General features: G+C 44.2%; 1 protein-coding gene across 1 annotated transcript in view; it reads right to left on the reverse strand.

Annotated features, from left to right (window-relative positions):
* Positions 1-13,573, reverse strand: part of NCOA1 (nuclear receptor coactivator 1) — a 114,557-nt gene extending 100,984 nt beyond the window's left edge. The window contains exon 1 of the mRNA XM_085305680.1: positions 13,471-13,573. The gene's annotated coding sequence lies outside the window, so the exon portion shown is untranslated. The remainder of the gene's footprint in view (positions 1-13,470) is intronic.
* Between the last annotated feature and the right edge of the window lie 9,808 nt (positions 13,574-23,381).

Here is a 23,381-nt window from a genome sequence, read left to right on the forward strand (position 1 = left end):
AAAGTAGCAGTAAAAAAAAAAAAAAAAAAATTAAAAAGGAGTCAAAGCAACAAGCCTGACTACCGCAATCTGCGGCAGATCCTCTATTTGAAGCAGGTGTTCAGGATTCGAGTGGGAAAGCTGGAAAAAAAAAAAAAAAAAAAAAATTAAAAAGGAGTCAAAGCAACAAGCCTGACTACCGCAATCTGCGGCAGATCCTCTATTTGAAGCAGGTGTTCAGGATTCGAGTGGGAAAGCTGGAAAATTTAACCCTCGAACAGTTCAATAACCACACTAATGAGGTGCATCAAACGTTTCATCATTCCCAGGGCGGTTTTGCTGCGCTCCTACCGCCGGCTTCCAGGTAAGGAAGGGTTCAGCCTTCAGCCGCGCGCCCGGCGCGCAGCGTCGCCCCGCTCCAAGGGAACGCCGCGGCCAGACTCCGGCACGGCCCTGATTAAAGGGCTCACAGACACCTCGGTTTATGTTTTCCAAGCTCTTGGCTGGCTTCTCGGTTTTCAGCGCACCTCGCATCCCGAAAGCGAGGGAGCGACCGAACCCGCTCCCGCCCGGCCGGCACCGACGCGCCGAGAACCGGGTTACGCAGCTCCCCCGCGCTGCAGAAGCCCGGGCGGGTTACAGGAAGCTGACTGTGCAGAACTAAATCCCAGTTTCCTCTTTGGGACGTATAAATTGGCTGGAGATAAGATTATTTTATTTTTGCAGCAAGGCAGAGGGGGGTTTTGCACGCCCGAAGTCGGAGGCGACACGACGGCTGAAGAAAGGGATCAACAGGACTGTTCATCACGGTTGGACGGCTACGGACGTTTCAGCGCGAGCGTTTCTGAGCCGCTTCTTTGATTTGACATTTCCCCTTCACTACAGCTTTTTTTTTTTCCCACCCTAGGGAAAAAAAAAAAAAAACTTTTTGTATAGCAGAAGCTGTAATTCACAGGAAGCAGACATTAGAGGGCAAAAGTCTACGAATTCAGCGTGCTCGCCACAAAGGCAGGACTGCTCCCATCGCCTCTTCTCAAGCGTTTYGCTAAACGAGGCAATGAAGCTCCCACCACAGTCCTGACGGAACTGCCTACTGGGAAAGATTTACTTTATATATTGTAAATTTAGACTTGAAGATTTTTGTGTGTTTAAAGGCTCTTCCACGCAAGCACAAGCTGATTTATTTTCTTCTGAATTCACAACATCTTGCAGACAAGCAGTTGAAATTGTCTTAAGTTATCTTTAAATGTCTTATCACTAAAAACCTGCTAATTGCTTTTAACCCTTCTAAGTTTTCTCTTTCTTGCTCGCACCATCATACTAGCTGCTTTTCAGTTCACCCTCTCTGCAGTTCACTGGCAAAGACTTATTCTTTTAAAAGTACTACTTGAGACAACATAATTTAGCTTTAAAACAGAAGTTTTGTCAAATACATTTCTTAATTTCCTTTGCTACGACAATTCATGGCACTTTGTACGAGAGCACCCAGGCTCAACACCGGCACCTGCAACGACACGGAACAGCCTTGCTGCAGAACCGCCTGTTTTGTGCCTGGAAAYCTCCAACTTCCCAAGCGCACAGGCGAAGTGACAGGCTGTGTTTTCTCAAAGCGAATCTCATCCTGATAATGAAGGGTTTTGATCATCCGAGTTCATTAAAAAACAAAAATACAAATAAAAAAWAWWTMWAAAAAAATCCACTCTSCAACTATATAAAGGGCTTCCACAGTTTCTAGCATCTTCAAGCCCCTTCCTGATCTGTGACCGTTTCCCTGCCCCTTTTACGTATCAGGTCTCTTCCACAGCTTGCAGCACTCCCTGGCGTGCTACAAATTTCTTCTACATACCTCTCTAGCTGGAGTCCGCTCCTCAGGATACGGTGGTATAAACTGTCACAGCCTCAACGACTCCCATGGGTAAATCTATACCATCTAAGATCTTCCCCACTCCTGCCTCCCCACACCTCAGCTCTCTTCTCTTCACTACGTTGCTGCTCTCACTTCCCTCGACGTTTGACCACWGCCGTCCTTTTCACCCACGTCAACCCACCTGCTCGCGGGGGATCTACGCTGTATGCTCGGCGTTGGCACTTACATGCACTGGCTCTTAAAGATTTGACAATTATGGAATAGCTTTTGTAGTGTTGGTCACGGTGAAATAACTTATACTGCAAAAAAAAAAAAAAATCCTGACTATAATGCTCTGGTAGCTAAATCAAGAATCTAAGCCTTCTTTTTAAAAATGCYATCAGTAATGAGGGCATTTTTGGGACTCCAAACTGCTCTCCGACTGAATGTAGCTCCCTACATATAAATCAAACTTCAGTTTGCAGTGCCTTACACTTTTATACACTGATGGGGAGGGAAAAAAAAAAGAAAATAAATYTCATTCACTGCTGGCACCTCATCTGTCTTCCCTTTTTGCAGTCTCCCTTTTAGAGCTTTTTCCAAATAAATATTTTTATGATCTTACTAAGAGTTGCAGTGGTCCAAACCGTATTATTACACAACCTGTTGAGACAACATTTTGAAAGCACCACAACTATAAGTAGTGATGATGTATTAATTACTAGAACATGGACAAGTAGTTCTACCTTCCTGATGTTCAGAGACGAGACTTTACATAGCTCTTAAAGGGAAGAGGCAGATTTTATCCCGAGATGACTACTCAAGAGGCTTCTCCTGAAGTCCTCCAGTTTTGGCTCTTTTCTGCAGAATTCCACCAGCAACTTACTACAATCTCCCAGGCAATATATGATTCTGGCAGCACTCACTGCAATCTATCACTCGGGCGACAGGCAGAATATAAACTGTATCCTGGCTGACATCACGGCTGCAGTYGCTAGTGAAGTCAGAAGAAACCATCACAAAATGAAAAACAAAGCCGAAAGAATTGCATGCTTTCTACCATTCCATTATTCCATATTTCTTCCTCAACAGATGTTCTTTGAAGTCCAGACTTGCTTTATCCGAGAGGACTTTTTAACATCAATATTAATTGAATCATTGAAACACTCTAATAAAAGAATAAAATAGCACAAAGCAAGACTCTGAAATCAGGAGAAGGGAAGCTCTCAGAGTTCTCAAAGCAGCGGTTTTGCTGCAGCTACCTAAAATTTAGGTATATGTTTAATTACTAGGAAAGGCATTATGTAGAGGGGTTAGAAACTACCAGAAAATGAGCAAATGATTTTATGCTACGAACCAAAACACAAAACCGGCGAGGAACACAATTTGCTAAAGGCATTGTAAATTGTAAGTATATTCTGACCCTCCTACTGAAGTAAAGCTTTTATTCACAGCTAATTTGCTATAACCAGCTATATAATAATTCAGTCTTGTTACACGGCCCAAACAAACTGTACATAAAGGTAATTCAAACAGGTGAACTCTTCACATTCCTTAACTCTCAGAGCAGGCTGTACAAGAAGCATCTCCAACCCTYGGGGGAAACATGTTTTCTAAAATATTCAAAAAATGGGTAAGTCTTCAGTAAATGCCATTCCCGCATCAACCTCTGAGGCRGGTCACCAGAAATTCCTGCCGTCGTTCGAGGACGATGTCGGCACCCCRGAGAAACCGTACGCAGCACATCGCTAACTACCGACGCATCAAATCCAAGYCATCGTACAACCTAGGCTATTCCCACAAATATCTTTCATATTTCTCATTCCTCAAACAAACCAAAAAGGAAGTTAAATATTTGCATATCACTGCTAAATTCAAAGACTCCATGCCTGTTACTAAACACCAGCATCCAGTAGCTCATTGCCACCGGTTACGATCGCCAGCTTCCAATACACCAGTGACCTTGTTCAGAGATTAAAATTTCCAAGGGTAAAGGGGAGCAAAGTTGTCAACTACTAGAGCACGCAAATCCAGTCCCCGTCTCCTCGTCCCAATGCTGGGAAGACGCACGCAACAGCCGGCTGCACGAGAACTATTTTACCTCCTGCCCACGACTGCCGCAGCGCAGAAACTTTTCCGGAGGATCCTGCCATTCGGACAGAGATTTGCATTTGTTCTGGATTCCTTGCAAACCGAGCAATTACGGCAATGCTGACCTGGCAACTCAGCCAAACGCAGAAGAAACCTGTCCTGCTTAGCTACCTAACGCAGCCAACCACGGGCAAAGTCTGCACCATCCTCCTCGAGCTTCCCTTCCCAACAGCAACGGAAGGACCTGAGAGATTTTTCTACAAGACCAAAATCAATTTAATAAGGCAGCATAAACACTTCACCATTTATCCTCTACCCTCCCTTCTTCTAATACCTTTATACATTTTTTTWAACATTATTAATTCCAAAAGAATGCAGCCAAAACTACAGAATAAATTAGGGCCAACATTAAAATACTTGTGCAGTTGTTTACTTCACTTGTTAATGGTCCCAATTACAGAGGCCTACTGTGGTTAAGTAATTTACCTCTCGGGGTACAAAAATTATTTTAAAAATTCAGTAATGACGGTGAAACTTTATTTGGAAAATGAACAGGCTCAGATCAAAAGAACTGTACAGAACCTGCAACCGCATCCAAGAAAGTGGAGCACGGCAAAGGCAATGCAGGAGGACATACTGAATTTCCTCACCGTGACGCTACGTTTTGAAAAGCTGAAAGAGCAGAGCCCAGAGCCTTGAATAGCATTCTCAAAATGGGGAGAATACACTGCAAATAGTATTAGCCACCAAGGCTATTCATTTAACAGGTTTCTGCTGCAGCTGAGGTGTGCCAAAGAGCTCAGTAAAGCATTCAGAGGGGACTGCTGGATCACATTACAGACAGCACTTTAATACTTACGTGCAATAAAGATGGAGTTTAACCTAAATATAYATTCACTTCAAGTGACAGCTATCCTTTCAAAAGTAAAACACTTTTGAATGTTTTTTTTTTCCCAAAAGTTTTCTTAAATGGTTTAACCTTGCTTGCAAAAGTTTCCGAGCAATCTGGTATCAGTACATCGTGCTCCTGTGCTGAAGATTACGTTCAAAACCAAATCCAGCTCTTGTTACACGTCTACAGGGAACTGGAACACCAAGCCTGTAGATGTACTGCAATGGTCTTTTTATCTAAATCAGTTTAAATAAATAGCATTTGCATCTGGCTGGAGACAGAGTATAGATAACAAGCATTCCTGACACGCCAGTTGCAAAACCTGCACGCTGGCTTTAAGACTTGTTCGTTTTTACTGCTCAAGCTGCCTGAATTCCCGTCCATGCCATGGCCACAAATCACCTACGACTTCTGCTAAAATTACTACAGCAAGAGAGCCTATGACAGGGGCAACAGACGCTGCTGGCATGGTTTATACAGGCTTGTTAATGCTGGACACATTCGTAGAGTCATAGAATCGTTCTCAGCCGAAGCAGGTTGAGCTAAGAGCCCCTCTCAGGCTGCGAGGAAGATGAAGAAAAGCAGTGGCAAGGACAAAGCCTAGATCGGCTGCGACTCAACAGCAACAGCTGCCGAGGAGCACAGGCTGTGGAGCGACCATCAGGAACGACGGGGACCTGGTCATCCGGGGGACGCCGCCGCGCTGGCTCCACCTCTCAACTCTGGCTCACGCTCACAGTTTCTTCTCCCGCTTCCAGAAGTTAACCTGGCATACACAAGTTTTAGATATTCTCGAGTATTTTCTGTACTTGCTAAAGTCAGGAAACAGGCATACAAGCGTTACACACCGAGGTACCGAAGAACAGGCAAAATGCACTCTTCTAAACAAAAGCGTGATTCACCAAAAAGTCTCTGCTCAGCTGATCCTTYGATAGCATTTTTCATCCTATTCCCACAATATATCTAGCAACAGGATTTCTCGTGCATCAATACAGAATCAGGAGCATCCTCAGCTCCTGCTGCAGGCAGCAAAGCGTGGATTCATAGCCTGAAGGAGATGAACCTCAAAAGATGATGCTCAAAAGCATGTAATAGTCGTATAAGCAAGGAAAATCAACAGGAAAAGTAAAAATRAACATAAAGAAGTGGTGAAGAAGAAAAGTGAGCTAAGAATTATGATATGCGAATAATCATGGTTGGTTCATGGTCACTACTAGTCAGTCGTGCAAGACAGCTCTCAAAGAACTGGACCACTAACCTGACTMAACCTGTTCAAGAAGCAACCAAGATCCAAACCTGATTTATAATACCCAATAAAAGACTTCTGATAGGGGCATCCCTCTTAGCCCGACCGCCACGTGGACCTTGTAGGTCAGGCAGATGGACACCAACACTAAACCAAAAGATCAGGGTTACTGGAACAAGTAAAGCTTTCTCCTGCCAAGGGCTTCTCTTCAGTGCTGCACGTAACGCCCATCCTTCGAGCAACTGCAGAGGCTATGAGCTATTCTCCACGTTGACAACAGCTTCCCTCCTGCCGACCGAACGGCTCGGAGGAGCACACCATGGCGGTCTGTCTCCCTGCTGAAGAGCCTCTTTCCAGCTCGGCATCCAAGAASAGGGATAAACAACTGCTTTTTTCCCCTTAAGCAAGGGATGGAGAACATTAAACTGCTCTGTCCAGTCCATAGTAAACACTGAGCAACTGGTATCATCTGGGAAGAAACACAGTAAACAGACGTTATAAACATCATTCATTTTTCCACAACTAGCACAGGGGCAGTGATGCAAGCTTTTCAAAATGATTTAACTTCTACTGTTTTCTTGAAACTGGTTAAGCCGGCGAGGTTCTTATAGCTTCCAGCTCTCACAAATTCAYGTTATGAGCTGTGGTTTCCTGTTTGTTATTTTTTGCCAGTATACTTAAGACACTGACTTGAGAAAAGTTACTTCCCCCCCATATGCACAGGTTGAGATCAAGCTATGTAAACATCTGTTTGAGGTAACAAGGTTTTCTTACTTGCAGAGGAAAATTGCCTCAATTCAGGGTCTTCATTGCATCCCTTAGCAGATATAGAGCCCCTGATTTTTTTTAAAATCATCATTGAGGAATGATTCGAGTGCTCAAAATTAAGCTGAAAGAAAGCTTGAAACTCATTTTAATTATGATTTGATACAAAAGTTGACCCATTTCTTCCCTGCTATTGAAAAGTGGCCATTTAGACTGCCATTTTAGCAAGTGAATTAATTCTCCAAAGAGCACGGGAGAAAATCAGAATGATTTTAAGGTAGCACCGAGTAACCAGTAAACACTTACGGCACGTACCCAAGCCAATCACCTGGTTAAAGCAAAATACGGCTGAGTCAGGCCACCTGCAACCCAGCGCAGCTTCGCACAGCCGCGTTAGTCCTTGGCAGAGGGGAAACGCTCGGCAGCACGGTGGGAGCGAGCTCACGCACGCTTGCAGAGCGCCGGCCCCGTCCGCGGGGTTTGGCAAAGGTGAGCCAGGTACCGGAGGCGGCTGACGCCGGTAAACGGCGGTCTTGCCAGCAGAGTTTACTTTATGCAGGGTGGAGGTGCGTCAGCGCAAAACATGTTAACCAGGGTTGCACCAAGAATAGGATACGGCTGCCCCAGCAACGCCGCACACGTTTTACAGAGCGTTTACGAAGAAACGGCCCGCAAAGTTTTATCGGAGCGAACCGATTTTTCTCCTGGAAAGACACAAACCAGGTCATGGGGAAAGCAACAGCAACTCTTGCAATCTGAAAATGCAATCTGTGGTACCAAGTCACAAGAAAAACRTTCCAGACTTTCCAAGAAATACAGTTCTGCTCACTTTTTGATGTTTTCCTATTTCAGTTTTTAAAGCAGGTTCTTCAGCATCTCACAAGGAGGTTGGAGCAGTGGTGTTACCAGGTTGTCCCAGATAAAAGCCTTCTGAGATGCATTCTCCCAAAGATTAAATTCTATGCAAAACTTCTGTCTACATTAGATGCAACAACAGCCAAAATGTTTATTGTAGAAAAACCTTGAAAATTCAAAGTTATGGTTTTAGCATCAAAACGGAAATAGGTAGGAGCAGGCACTGGCATCTTTTTTATTCCACTGGAAAGTTTTCCTCGTTCCTCTGCGCTCTCTGTGCAATTCACCATTTTGCTCGAAGCAAATGGGCAAGGCACAAACACCACAGCACCCCGCACCAGAACCAAACGACTTGGGCTCCCTGCTCGCCRGGAAGGCTGAGCTCACTTCAGCCCTATGCTGGGAGTGCAAAGCAAATATTTTCCCCTAAAAAAAGACAGGAAAAAAAAAAAAAAAAAAAGAAAGGCAGGGCCATTTTCTCAGCAGGCTATCAACTACAAGGAAATCAATTATTTACAGCATTCTTTCAGTTACAATTTGCAAAAAATAAATTTTTACTGCATTTACACAGCACATGCACATTCATTAAATTTGCAGCAGAAATGTCATCTAAACCATTTCAAGCAGGAATTACAGCCAATTCAGAGATCCTGATAGGGTGTAATAACCTAAACAAACGTTGCCAAAACATTTAAAAAAACCACACACACAAGAAGGGTACCACGTGCTTAGAAGCAATTGCAACCTTGCCCTGGATAAAATCTTCATATACAATAAAATAAAGCCCTGCATATTTTTAGCTTGACTAAGAGGATTACACAAGGGTTTTATGAAGACATTTACACCAGTATTGACAGACTACGCAGCAGCAACGAACGCACTGATGCAACCGCGTTACATGTAAGAGCAGCCATCCCTTGAGGAATTGCTTTCAAGTATCAAGAAGAAAATTACACGACACCTTTTTGACACCGGGAGGATGCACGCGAGAGCGTAAGGYGCAGCACCAGCCCCGCAACAGCGCTGTTAGGCTCTCCAAGGCAGTTTGGCCCCGGAGCGGCCAGCAGCGCGTTCGGGAGCAGCCGCGGAGATAAGGGCACCGYGAAGCTCCGCGGCCACGTGCCCGAGCGCGTTATAAAGCCTCGGAGGTGGGGCTCCGCTAATAGACTTCCACATTAAAATGTGATTAGCCAATTTAAAAAAAAAAAAACAACCCTGTACCACCCAGGCGCTACCCTCAGCAGCGAGAGGGCACAAAGCCGACGCCTGGGTCCCCGCTCACGGTGCCTTAGCATCAGTTTTGTCACCAGCGAGCAAATTTCAGGCAAGTGGCAGTTGCAAGCTGCAGGGAGAAGAGTGAGATTATACAGCCTTAATGGAAAAATATTATCTACAAACTTCCCAGATCTAAAAACAAGCTTTTGCACACATATCAGTTGGATGCACGGCAGAGCACGACAACGCAGTCTGCTCCATCAATTTGGGCAACAACCTGCAATCCATTAGTTACATCAGCCATAATCAATATTTCTAAGCCATTAAGTGTCTGTCATGAGGAAGGTGGAAATGTTAACGACTATTCTAAATGCACAACCATGGGCAAGTCCTTCAGTCCATCCTCTTAGAATTACTCAGCTCATCAATTTTGAGTTGCACTTCAGGAAAATTCCTTCATCTGCACCCCCTTAGCTGAACAGTCTCCAACATCCTCCTCTCTCARTGCATCTGCCCATAAAGTGACATGCAGATGCAAAACCAGATTTGTAAAGATGCWAATCACATGCAGCATCTTTATTAGAAACTGGACAAAACTTCACTGCYGCAGATCATGCCAGTAAGCTAAAAAAAATGCTAGTTTCTTTTATTAGAAAAAATATTTCTTCTTTGGGTATTGCAACAACAAAAGCAGACAACACTTCAGGGATTACAGTACTTCTTTTGCTCAAGGTGCCATTATTAAATATACACTCCTCAATGAGCAGAGATTTCTCAATATACACTTAACCRTCCCTTTTCTTGAAGAACCATTACAGGAAAGCAAGAAAATTTTCCTACTTCATCATGAATTGCTCCGCATCTATAAGTTTGCCTTAGAAGCTGCAATATCAGTGCTGACCAGAAAGGACTGTTTTGCGGTTGAAACACAGGGCTGCACCCCAGAAGATCTTGGTTTTATTCTGAGCTTTGCCATGAACATCCTCTAAGATCTTGGGCAAATCTAGTTAAGTCAAATTGGGAAAAAAAAACACTATTCCTTTAGAATAAGAGAGTAAATTCKCGATAAGAGCAATCCACACTGCTTACACCACGGAAATACAAAATAATTACTCCCAAATAAACTGAGGTGCGAAATGTTTAACTTAGTTTTCACTAGTGTAGACAATCTTTTCTTAATTTTTAGGAAGTAGTCATATTTAAATGGATGAAGTGCTTCCCTTCTATCACCCTGTCAAACATTCTTCTGCAACCGAGCTTTTTAAGAAAAATATTTTCAGGTTGAGTGGCTGGAACTTGTACCTTTGAAGTTGGCGTGGATTTTTTTGTTTTGCTTGAAGGAGAATTCGGGGGGGGAGAACAAGACACGAGTACCTCTTTAACTGCCCCTGAAAGTCTATCAAGCTAAGAACCAAAATCGTCCGCAGCTGGATTTCCAGAGTTGGCCTCGAACTCCCAGGGCCTTCGGCCTATAAAACAAAAATTCTGGTCCTTGTATATCTCACAAGAGATACTCAAGATAAATTCAGATGAATTTAGTGATTGTGAAGCTCAAATACCGTAGCTGGGGGGACTACRGAAAAGACAATGGAGCAATTCATAAAATTTCAAATTCAGTGCAGCAACTCAAGTATGAGACCATACAGTGAACGATGAGGGGAGGAAACAAAACTCAGCCACTGACTGATGCTCAAGCACCATCAATCCTTTGCTCTGAATAAGACAAGTGTCCTGATGTAATAAAAACAATATATAATTGCATACTAGTGTTTACAGGCACCAAAGCAGCRCCAGAGCAGAGCCAACAACTCTGGCATTTCTCCACTAAAAAGGTAGTAACATCATTTTTAAGTAACAGTTTTTATGTACCTTCTTAAATATTTAGAGCATTATGCCATGAACATAAATTACTCATCTGGGACAGGCTGTAAGTGAATGGATGTTTAATAGATATCACCAGCTTCAATAAATTAGGCTTACATGAAAAATAGTTAATGACACTCAGGTTGACTATTAAAATACTTTCCACTACTGCAACATATATCAAAGAAGTGGCTAAACAGTAACTGAACAAGTACATATTAACATATAAACACAAATAATGCCATATTTTACAGTGATGGGTATACAGGGACTGCAATATATGTCTAGCTCCTGGTTTGCTTTAGTAAGGGTCTAATCTGCAATACAGCTTGCTCAGATTTTCATAATAAAAGTCTAAATATTGAAATATTATTTCCTCAAAACTTTCGGTAAACTGCTGTAGCTGCCTAAGACCTACAGCCCAGAACTTACTTGTTCTAATGGGAATGTGCAACTAGTACTGAAAAACAACTGAGAGTGAAAAACTCTATATGGTAGAGAATAAAGGAGTTTTTTTCAATATTTTATATGTCTTTTTGAAAATAAGCTTTCTTCATCTGCCACTTTCCCTTAAACTGTCTACTGTAATTACATATTAGATCATTATTCAAGTATCTAATTCAATACTCTGTGTCTATGAAAACTGCTGGTATACTTTTAGTTTGAAAATATTTCATCACTATCATGCCAGCAGTAAACAAGTCTACAGTCCATAGGCATTCTTAAATTCTTTAAATTCTAATAATACTTGCTACAAGGAGTGACATAAAATGTCACTGCAAGCATTACTAGAATTTAAAGACAGTTAAAGAGAGAACATAAACAGAGCTTAGGTACATCAACCCAACAGGGATCAAGGGAAGCAAAACAYACACTGCCTATATTATTAAATATTATACCTATGTGGCTCTTAAAAAAAATGTGTACTAAATATTACGTTATAGAATATTTCCAATGTAAGGCAAGAAATGACAAATATACTTGGATCATGGCAGTCCCTCCCTAAGTAGCTTGTTTGTTTAGTTCCAGGCACAATGGGAGCTTGGGCTAATTCAGGTTGACTGCTACTACCTCATTATAAATACTAATTACTGCTATTACTTACTAAATGTTTATTTGGGTTAACCTATAATGCAAGCCAAGATGCCTTTTCAAGCTTGTCTTAGAAACTCGRCAGGAGCTGAGTGGACCTTCTCCTYTGGAGCAGGCGCTTTATGGTCCTGAAATATATAATGCATCAACTACATTAAAGTTGTCACCAACATTTAGAAACATTTCGGGGGTCTGCCTGTTCTTGAACTACAGCCTTTGGTAGCACAGAAATCCTTCAGAAGGATGCATTCATTGCAAGAAGGAATTCGTTCGAGTCTTCCCCCACAGTATGACGGATTATATGGCAAGGCAAAGTCCCGCAGCAGTTTGGGGCCGGGAGAAGGGGGAGAAGGACTGAACTCTTCTCCCTTTAAAGAGAAAAGTCTTTCTTTTAAATCATACCAGCTATGTTCAAGATGCTGTGCAAACGGCTAAYTGATCCCTGATACAGGGAAGCGAGATACTTGTGAAGTTCTGAAAAAAGAAAAATCAAGGACCAGTAAATTAATTAATAAGCCAAGGGAAAAAAAAAGAAAAAAGAAAAAAGAAAAAAAAAAAACAGGCTTCAAGCCATATTCAAACCAGTAAAACCTAAAATATTCCTTATCAGTATATCCTCAGTCTGAACGCAAGGAATCATCACAGTTAAAACACAGGACAGAAAGGTCCGAACTAAGAATCCTTTCAAAACATAAATGCCATTTCAAAACAGAAGCGACTGAAATAGGTGCTAGAAACTAGGTCCAAAGGCTCTAAATAAATAAATAAAYGACTCTGCAGCCGGCACTGCCCCGAGCTCCGTTTCTGCAGCAAAGCTGTGCCCGTGCAGCAGAAAGGCACGTCTCCGACGGCTGCGCAGAGGCGCACGCACCTTCTCCCACGCGAGCAGGCTCACGGGTCATTTCRGGGTGTGGGGGGGAGATAACTTTTGTTTCTTCTTCAACGGGGCTGAGGTTCAAAATGCCCAGGTGCACAAAACTTGTGATGTATTCAAGGAGCTTGCAGAGATCTCAGTATTCATAGTATTTTCAGAGACCGGGGGTAGTCTTAGACAGTGAAGTGGGAACAGAAACTGCAACGAACAAAGCTTAGTTTCAATATTCAAATAGGGAGGGGAAAAAAAGCCATTTCTGGAAACACAACTGATTGCAGGAGAGGAGGGAGACTATCTTCAATTCTGACAACCTTCTGCGAACAGGGAGGGAGAAAGAGCTACAGGCTCAGACAAGGAGTCCGACGATACGAATTTATAGCCGCTGATGCCTGACCTTTGCACGTAAGTGATCTAATCCCCTTAAAAARTACCGCAGCGTCTTCCCCGGGATGCAAATACTCAGTTCCACTTCATTCTCCTGCTGCTGCTCTCAAGACCCGCGTTACAAAAGCGTGAAGTGCCGGCTGCGCGCGGCTCCGGGGCAGGGGCACTGCTCGCGCCGTCCCACGAGCTACGGCACCGCGGCCGTCGCCTACAGAAAAACTCACATCCTTGACTTAGACGCRGCTGGGTTAAAGCCCAAACAGCAGATGCCTCCACCCTAGCATGACCACCCTGCCACTGGCGCATCAAATTGCAAGGATCCTATTAGCAGTTTAAAAAAWAWAAATAAAAATAAAAACACAACACACCTTTCCACCGCTCGGTGAGCGTGGTGGGGCAGCTCTTGCTCTGCCCTCGGCGTCCGCGTTCTCCTACGACGACCCTTCCTCGCCTGCGCCCTTTCGTTACCTCCTGCCGATGGGGAAAGAGGACAGCCCTTCAGCGCTTTCCGGCACTTGGGAGACATAACTTCCACTCATCGCAGCAGAGAACACTTAATCCCGCAGCCTGTTCACGTGCTCCGAGTTCCAGATAGCGCTTCCTTCCCCGCCAGGCGCCCAAGCGCTGCCGCCCTCGCGCACGCCGAGAAACGCCGCGCAGCTATCACAGCCGTCTTCTGGAGGGGGAAGCCGCTCGCTCGTTAAACCCCGTTCGCAGCCTACCACGAGCTCCTCGATTACTTCCACCGGCAAGGGCCGCTGGAGCAGGGCTGCGCGCCGAACCACGCGCGTCGTTCCCTGGGTCAGGGGAGAACTCGTTTCGTGCTCCGAACCTCACCGTACCTTGCTGGTCGGGAGGCGAAACGCACACTTATCTCTGAACCGAAGGCTTTTAACCAGCTTGAAACAAGCTCAGCCCCTCTGTCTTCAAGGGGCAGTTGTTTCCCATTCCTCACACTCCGGGAGGCCTATTTGGAGAACCTTCTCAGTAAACAAATTAAAATTATATTGCTGTATTGGATTTAGAACGTTTAAACCAAAAGCCAAAGGCTGAAGACCAACTGTTCAATAAGTTAATGCAAATACAGCGGTCAAATACCAGACCTCTGAATTTCCCTGTGGCAAGCTGGACAAGCCTGGGCCGATCTGTGAAACGGGAATACTTTCTTATTCCACAGAGATGCTGTTTGTACGCAGAAAAAACCCACACAGCCTCTGGACAGCGAGGGGCTTTGCTTCGATACTCAGGACTTCTCAAAGGCGCCTAATTTTGCAGCAAGCAAATTTACTCCCGGGGCAGATCGAGCAGCGCGGCGCAACAGCCCTGACAGCACCAGGCTGCCAAACACCAAATTGCAGCAACCGCCACCAGTTTTAGTATCAAAGCTGCCCCGGCCAGCAGACTGAGGGGCAGCACACAAGGAGGAAAAGATTTCCAGGCACGTTCTTTTTTTGCTTTCCATTCGTAATGGCTGTTCCGTGCATTTCCTCTCGCACCTTAAACCTCTGCAATGAAGTTTTGACCTTGTTTAGCCAGATTCATTTAAACTGTTTTCACAAGCCGCAAAGTTTATTTTCAACTCATCAGTTGCACAAGAAATATATGGATTACTCAATGTAGGTATTTTCCAGCATCTGGACGGAGACCCAAGAGTAAAAGCATGTTTCTCCTTTTTAAAATACCTCCTTAAAAAGCCTTCAGAAGCTGTTTAATACTGTTTTCAGAAAGCCTGTGGTATCTCTTCAACCGCATGTTCTGCGGCAACGGTAAGAAGTGGGCAAGCCGAGCTCTCCACGCGCGTAGCGCCGCACGCCTACACCTGCAAGCAAGTCAGCAACGACAGCGASGCGCAGGGCAGATCTCGGTTTGGGCCGTAACGCCGCGGATTGCTTGGATGCCATCAGCAGCAACACGTCTCCGCTCTTCTACGGACATACAGGCAGACGCAGCCTCCCAAACCAGGTTGTCCCCTCCTGCCTCCCACTGGATGAGGTTTCTCCCCAGTAGGACCCTCCCGCGGCCCAAAACGAGGACCCCAGGGCCATCCCCACCCAAAAGGCACACTTCCCTCCGCGCACGCGAGGGCACAAAACCTACGCTCRTCATCTCTCTCTGCATCCCTGCAACCGGTCTCGTGGCACTGCGCAATCTCCTGGCCACCGAATGCTAAGCCTTTGCTCCTCACCTTCCCCACGTACCTCAGCCTTCCAAAATCAGGGTCCCAGTCCCAAGAGGCAACRGGCAGAAATTGAAGCACAGGCAGTTCCACCTGACCGTGAGGGGGAATTTCTTCCCTGTGAGAGTGACGGAGCCCTGGACCAGGTTGCCCAGAGAGGTGGTGGAGTCTCCTTCTCTGGAGATCTTCAAGGCCTGCCTGGATGCAACCCTGTCTACCATGCTCTAGGTGACCCTGCTGAGCAGGGGGGGTTGGACTAGATGATCTCCGGAGGTCCATTCCAACCTTACCGATTCTATGATCCTCACCCACCTCTCCCCTTCCTTACTCGTCTGGCTCCCTTGCATCTGCACCCGCAATCAGGAGCACAAACACACCTGCAAACTTCAAAATGACGAACGCCCACCAGTGCCGGCAGCTCTGAACGCCACGATCCAGAGCCACCTCTTCCCAGATCCTGCTCGTATTTGGTGTCARGAGTTGCTGCCTCACCCCCAACATCCCGACCCCGCTTCGGGGCAGGTGGCGCACCAGAAGCACATGCACACCACAGCTCGGGAAGCCCTGCTCTGCAGGAGGAAAGCCACGAGGCGCCTGTCATCCGAGCTGCTCGCTGGCAGTGGCGAAACCACTCGAGCCAAGCCTCTCGCGCTTTGCTGGCAAAGTCACGGCAAGTTGCACCCAATTTAATACAACTACACATGCAACCAGCGTGGTCTAGTGCACCGGGTACTTGAGGATAACCTGTCAAGTGCCTATAGCCTTTCACTGACACCCTGCTATGGGGAGAGATGACTCAATTTCCGCGATTCTATTTTATTTGCCCCCAAAATGGGGACAAAAACTGCAATAATATTTCTTTGCCTTGCAGGGATATTGCAAAAAGTAACCAATACATGTGCGATGTTCAGTTCACACAAAAATTTATGTCCTAAGAAATCTTATCATCTAAAAATATTAGAAGAAAATTAAGTATGTTGCAAAATCAAGCACTAAAATTACAGAAYAACAGATTTATGATCATCTGTGCAACCTTAATCCGTTCCACTTTGTTAGTCCAACCCATAGAGCGAATAAGTCAGAGAATCTATGGAAAAATATCATGTGGCTACACAATTATAATTACAGTTGCATCTGTTTTTCCTAACTTTTGAATGCTCGGCTTTACAAATTAAATAGTTTTTGATCTGTTTAATGGAATTTCCTAGGTTTTGGTTCTAGTTTGCAGTATAAAATTGTACTTTTCCAACATGCTGTATTTAAACATCATTCATAGAATCATCAGAAAACTATGTTAAATTATCACATTGTGACACATGGAAACAAATTTAATTAATCTGATTTAGGTAGTTTATTTTTTCCATTTTCACTGAATTTGAAAAGCAAAACTAGATTAAATTATATTTGCCAGATAGTTATTTTCCATACAGCACGCCTTGTATATACAATATTGTTTCCGTTTCCAACAACAACCAAAAAAAAAGTAAAAAAAACAGGCCAAGTGCTATTTTCAATGGCATCTGTAAATTCATTAAAGCATTTTTTTTATTATTTATTTCAGGCCTCAAAGAGATTACCACTGTTGCATCTTCAAAAAAAAAACAGAACTTCATGCCAACACTGTCAAGTCTGGGTAAATTGTTTTAAAGGTTAAGGACGTAACTATTAATCTAGCTGTCAGAGGCACTGTGATCCCACAGCTCCCACTATGTTCAGTGGATATTCCACACAGAAAGCAACTCAATCGCACTAAAATATGAACTTGGGAAAGCAATTTCAGGCCCCCAAGGAAAATTCACATAAAAGCTTTTTTCACAGAGAACACTAGAAAAGGATCTTTATAGAAAAATAATTCCTAGGATAACAAGCTATAGCTGAAATCGAGTACCAAGAAAGCTTGCAGACAAAATAAAGCATGTTTTAAAATGCTGGATTTTCATAACCTTAATAAAAAAATAAATAAAAAATTAAAAAGAAGAAGTTACATGCAGCCAAAGGCAGAGCTAGTCAACTCCTATCATGCRGGTCCCAGAGGCCTGCACAACGTGSTGTCTTACCTGAACCTTCACCAGTGCCTCTCACTTATTCCAGAACCAACGTTTTTAAAACAACATTTGGAGACAAGAGCAGAGAGATTTTACACTCTAAATCAATTCCAAGAAATTCTAACTATTCACTCAAGAGCAAATTAGGCTTCACGCTAATTATACTTTAATGCATATTTGGACTTTGTGCTCAACTGTACAGTAAGTTGAGATATAACCATATTGTAAACTTTGAGCTTCATACTCTAACAGCACTGCACACGCAGTTTTTTACTACTGCATCCGAACTTATGAGGCACACAAGAAAGCGGCATGGTCTACTGGGTTCTACTGTAAGTGCTTCCAGAGCATCCACCTACCTCTCCTCAAATCCTAGCTCAGCATCTTCCATCATTAAAGAGCGCTGCCCGTTGTTTCCCTTTCAGCTGAGCGCCACTCACAACTAGAGCATGAAAGAAGGAGTCTGGTGGACTCGTAACTTCCCTGTTAAAAGTCCACTCACAAATCTCGTCCCGTGAAAAAGGAGCAAGTACCGTAACTGCCAGCTGCCTGCAGCACTAGGGAGAAGACCCAGGGCTCCTATTGCCAGCAACCAAGTTTAAGAACCACAAGACAGACAAAACGATTCAGCTTACACACCCAGTCTGCAACAGGTTTAACTCTAGTGACTTGTTTATCTTCACGTACAATTTTTCCAGTATGATTTAAAATAACTGGTCGTAAGCATCAAAATCCTTTTCACGTTAGTCAGACTTTTTTTTAACTTCAAAGACAAAGGCTGAACAGCAGTTCCAGTAAAAAGTGTATCTCTCAACTTATTCAAAGATCTTTGAAGTATGTTGATAAAACTGGATGTAAAGTCTCTGATGAAGAGCAAAATACAGGCTGTAGTGCAGGGAAAAAAAAGAGAGGCRGGATAGGTAATAAGTTTGTTATTTAAAAGAAGTAAGAAAAAAGCTAAGGGTTCTCAGATACAAGCTTTCTTTTACAATTTACACAAGAATCTGGTTGAGTGGCCTGGAATTTTCTCTCCTATTCCTTCAATCCAGAAGTTGCAGAATTTTATCAGAAAAGAAAAAAAAAACAGAAGATTTTAGTTTTAATTGTTAAACTCTCAATACCACATTTTTCTGAAAGATGATAATACCCTTTTATTCTTTTGCATTGAAATATTATCAAATACTACTCTAAAACTTCTGGACAGAGGATCCCTGTGCTGAGCAGGAATCTCTCCCCCTTCTCTAGGCCCCTGGAGTCCATGCCAAATTACCAGAAGGAAAAAGAATAGTAGTAGGTCTATAACATTATCAACACCTACACATGTTGATATTGTTCAATACCATTTAAAATCATTTGATCCCACGGTAGTGTTGTGATTCTAAATTTATCCCTCTATTCATAATCAAGAACTGAATTTCACATATGCAGGAAGGCTAAAGGTTTGTTCGGTTTTTAAACACTTCCTCATTCACATTTGCACCGTAAGAATACAAGAAGTAAGCCTACTTTCTGCCTTGCTTTGCATATTGATTTATTTTTAAAGTCTTCACACTCTGCAAATCCAAAAAAGAGACCCTTTGCATCTGAGGTGTTAAATTACAAACGCAAAAAAAAAAAAAAAAAAAAAAGTTCAACCAAGGAAACCCAGTTCTCAGCTAAATAGCTTGTATCATAGTACATTCCATGATAGATAATTCAAAATAAACACAATGTAAACCTAAATAGCTCAAAACAGCTATTTTGATTATTTGTGATCCAAAATAGCTAGTTGTAGGATCAGCCTTGATTAAGGCCTTTTTGATATTTGCTCAAGACAGGCTTTACTATTTAAAGAACTTTCTTCTTCGCAGAAAAGAGCAAAGGCATCCAAGATTCCTTCCCACTGGTCAGTTTTAAGTAAATGACAATTTATGGATCTCCGTAGCAAAATACAGATACTCTAGAGTTCACTAACCAAGGCACAACAGCAAGTTGTTGATGTACGTGTCATCCRCACTTTTTTGCTTTCCCATATCACTTCCCTGTAACTCACCAACCTGCACTGGCTTCACTAAGTCAAGGTGAAACTCTGGGCAGATGCACCTGCATCCATTTAAAAATAACAACCAGGATAGCTTGCCACAGTTTAGAGAACAAGGTAAACCAGTAAGCATGTTTAAAGAAATTTTAAGAATACCTATGTGCACATTTACTTAAAAAGGTCTACAAATATGCCAAGTTTAGGCAACACGACCTTGTCCGCATGGCACATCTGACAGGCATTTGGCTCAGCAGCAAGGATTCCCCCTGCAAAGTCCATTCACAAAACCACGTCCTCATTTTTTCCACACTCACCCAAGGGCGCCTGAGGGAAAATCCCACTGGTCTTTGTGCTGAGGTGCTTTACAATTCCTTCCCAGTCGACTGAGTCAAGGCACAAAAACCTATCGATCTTTCASGGAAAATGGTGGGAAAAGTATTGCGGGATTATCAGCACAAAAGCTATTTAGYCTGCATTTTCCCTGCAGAGCACATTGGCTCCAGCCCAAAGCCAAGCGAAGCCTAGTTTCTAACCTATATTCCCAACCAGGTAAATTAGTTCAGGCCTGAAGCACCTCCAAACCAGTTCAGCAGTTTTACCTTTGGAAATGACAGGAGCCCAGGTAAGCTGACACATCCTTTATATTTAGACCAGGCCTCARATGCCTTAAAGCACTTCAAAGTTCGTCCCACGCCAAAGCTGTAGCACTTTAATGGTCAGCTTTATAYGTAGACACTGCTGCAGTGGTTTAAACCCGTCCTGAAATACCCTGACTCATATGTGCAATGCTATACATGCAAAACATTGGATGGGTCTACAAGCAAGCCTTAATTTTTGTATACCGGGCAAAAGACCTGCTCCGGATCCTGCTATGTCAGGAGAAGAGGTTAAAACTCCTCGGCACTCATCACAGCCCCTGCGGTACGCGGCTACACCTCAGACCTGTCAGCAGGGCGACGCGTGTGAATCCTCCCCAGCCCGTGCCAGCTCAGACGGGCTGGATTAGCTCAAGCAGCTCCAGCCGCAGGGAGGGAGCAGCAGACTCCGGCACAGCAGCGGGCAGCAAGCTCCTCCAGCCCATCTTTTTGCAGAAAGCCCATCTGATCTACGATTTGTACCACACTTATTTTCCCAGCAGACCTTAGAGAGCACTTTTGCTGCAATATCTATTTAAAAACCCTCAATATTCAGGCTGCTGAGCTGCTGGGGCTACCGACTATCCTGCCGCCTAGTACCACCCAGTTGCTTCCTCTGCTCCTCTATCTCTTGCCTCATGTTTAGGCTGCAAGTTTTTGGAAGCAGAGACAACTTTCGTTCTATTTTTGCATCACTCCTACCCCCCTGAAACCTGGTCCATGGCTAGGATTCCTAGGTGCTGCAGCAATACAAATAATATATAACCACCAATAAAAATTGCTTGCTTGCCAGCAATTAAAGCTTGTATGTAGATGTGGTAGCCACATGCTGCTGTATATCAGAGACTGCATATGGCCTTTCAGGAATACTTGGTTCAGATATTTACCTGTTACTCCAAACCTTTCCTGATTCTTCCTTTAAAGACAGGATTTTAATCTAACTTTAAAAACTACTTTTTCATTCCACCTCTTTGATCAAAGAGATAAGAACCATGCTTCAAAGAAACACAGTCAAYCAAGCAAAACAAGAATAACTTGTAATATAAATAGTTTCCTTATACAAAATATACTGTTTTTCAACTGGCAAACTATTTATGCAGGAGACAGGATATTTTTAGTAGTAGCACTCACACCTTCATTTCTGACAATCCCTGCAAAGTCCCATGCAAATTAACCCTCTCAGATTAGCAAGCAACAAGGTACTGATCTCCAGTAGATCTGTTCACTGAAAATATGATTATATAATTAAGCAAGTCTAATAATCTTAAAGGCTTCAAACATTTGTAAGCAACCTACCTCATAATCATGCTAAGGAGACCAAAGAAAATCAGCAGAAGACACATCTTCCCAAGCCCAGACTGTCACAACGCGAGAATGACAGCGATACTATTCCAATAAATCTACAGTGGATGTGTATGACTAATTATACGAATTAGTCACGCAATTGCAAGCATGTGTTTTAGCCTTATCAGAGGGCAAGACTCAGGGAAAATGCAAGCACTGAAATGAAACCGTAGTGAGGAAGAAGCGAGGGCCTTAATTCTGAGTGTTCAAACGCCACATTCTGTTCTCAGGAAGGGTATTTGTTTTGGAAGCAAGGATTTGTGCTGCCATATTGTTTGGCAGCACGTCTCAAACGACAGATACCCATCTTGAGCAAATAAGTTGAGATTTAACATTTCATCATGCCCCTCGGCTTTGAGCCAGGTATAGTATTGCCAAAGTTACTACTGTTTATTATCTAACATCAAGAGCTGTTTGTCCCCTTAAGTGGCAACTTGAACTTTAATCATTTTTCACAAAACAGTGCTAGAATAGCTACAGATACTCCACTACTCGGTAAGCCCCTCTGCAAATCTGCAGCTTTATGCTTACCTTCTCCTAGTTTAAAATATTTTTCTCCTTGTTGCTGTGCAAGAGGCCCACATATACAATTACATATGTACCACATACTACATACAGTTTCGCAGGTARCATATTTTTCACTTTCTCTTACAGAAGACAGCAGGCAGGCACAACGTAAACAGCTCAGAATGCATACAAGTTTGCTGAAATATTATGCAAATTGAAGACGACAGCCTCTGAACTGCAAGGGGACAGCACAGCCCCATAAAGTAAGGAAAATGCCTTTTTTGTTCATAGGGGTTCTAGCTGCAATAAGGTGGACAGTTACGCCACTCACACATATATGTACACACACACACATWTATATGTATATATACATTATATACTGCCAGCCCACACAAATCATTTCTTTTTTCCTTTTTCAGGCTAAATTAGTAACACAAAGAATACAAGTCTTCCAACAGGCCCAAGACCGTGCAAGCACCACCCATACCGGTCCAAATTTTCAGTTATAATATACTTGCTGTGTCACTCTTTTTTTTCTCAGCTATGCCGTATTTGGGTAGTGCAAATTTGCTATCTACCGTACGCCAACGAAGCTTCCAGCGTAAGGAAAAGGAAAAAGCAGCCCTAGCGAGACCGCCGCACCTATTCACCTTCGAAAACACCTCTTTTTTGGAGGGCGTAAAACCGGGAAAAGCATCACCCAGCAAGCGCGACGGGCGACCCAGTTCTCAGCTACCGAAAGGTCGCGACGCACCTAGGAAACCGGAGGGTTTTAGCGCGTCGAAAAAGCCACCTCGGGAGGAAGCAGCCTTTCCGTGGCAGACCCGCTGCCGCCAAGCGTCACGCTGCCCCGGCCGGACCCCCCTCCCGGCTCCTCCATCCGCGCCGGCGGCTCCCGCGTCTCCCGCTCGCCGAGGCGCCGGCCGGGATTAACCCACGCACGCGGCCCGCGTTCCTAGGAGGGAGAAACCTGGCAAATTTAAGGCGCCAACTCCGCCGCGGGCCTTCGKGCGCCAACTCCGCCGCCGGACCCTCCACCCCGAGCGCGGCTCGCCGCGTCCCGGCCGCTGCCTCCTCGGGTCGCCCCCAAAGCCACGCGCCGCCCCGCACGCGTACACGCACCGCGCGCCGCCGCCTTCGGCTCTCCTCGGCCCACAAAACTACGGCGGCGCCGAACTTGCTCGCCAGAAAGGGGCCGCGCGGAACGGGGAAAAAAAAAAAGAGTAATAATGAAATAAAATAAAGATAAATTTAAATAAATAAAATGATTTCTGGCGGGGGGAGCTGCGGGCGGGCGTAAGCGTGCGACGGAGGCGAAGATGCGACACGCAGACAAAGAGCTGTCACCGAAAACGCCCCGAAACGAGGTGCCCCCCCACACACACACGCGCGCGCGCGCACACACACACACACACACACCCCCACGCACACGGGGGGCCTGCGCCCCCCTCCCACCGCGACGCCCTCCGGGGCGGCTGCTCCCGCGCAGGGTGGCGGGAAAGGGAGGGGGGGAGGAAAAACCCTGTTTTTTCACTTTTTTAATTAACTTTAA

Source organism: Rhea americana, unplaced genomic scaffold (assembly GCF_003343005.1).
Source record: "Rhea americana isolate MKP2758 unplaced genomic scaffold, rheAme1 scaffold_225, whole genome shotgun sequence".
NCBI classification, from domain to species: Eukaryota; Metazoa; Chordata; class Aves; order Rheiformes; family Rheidae; genus Rhea; species Rhea americana.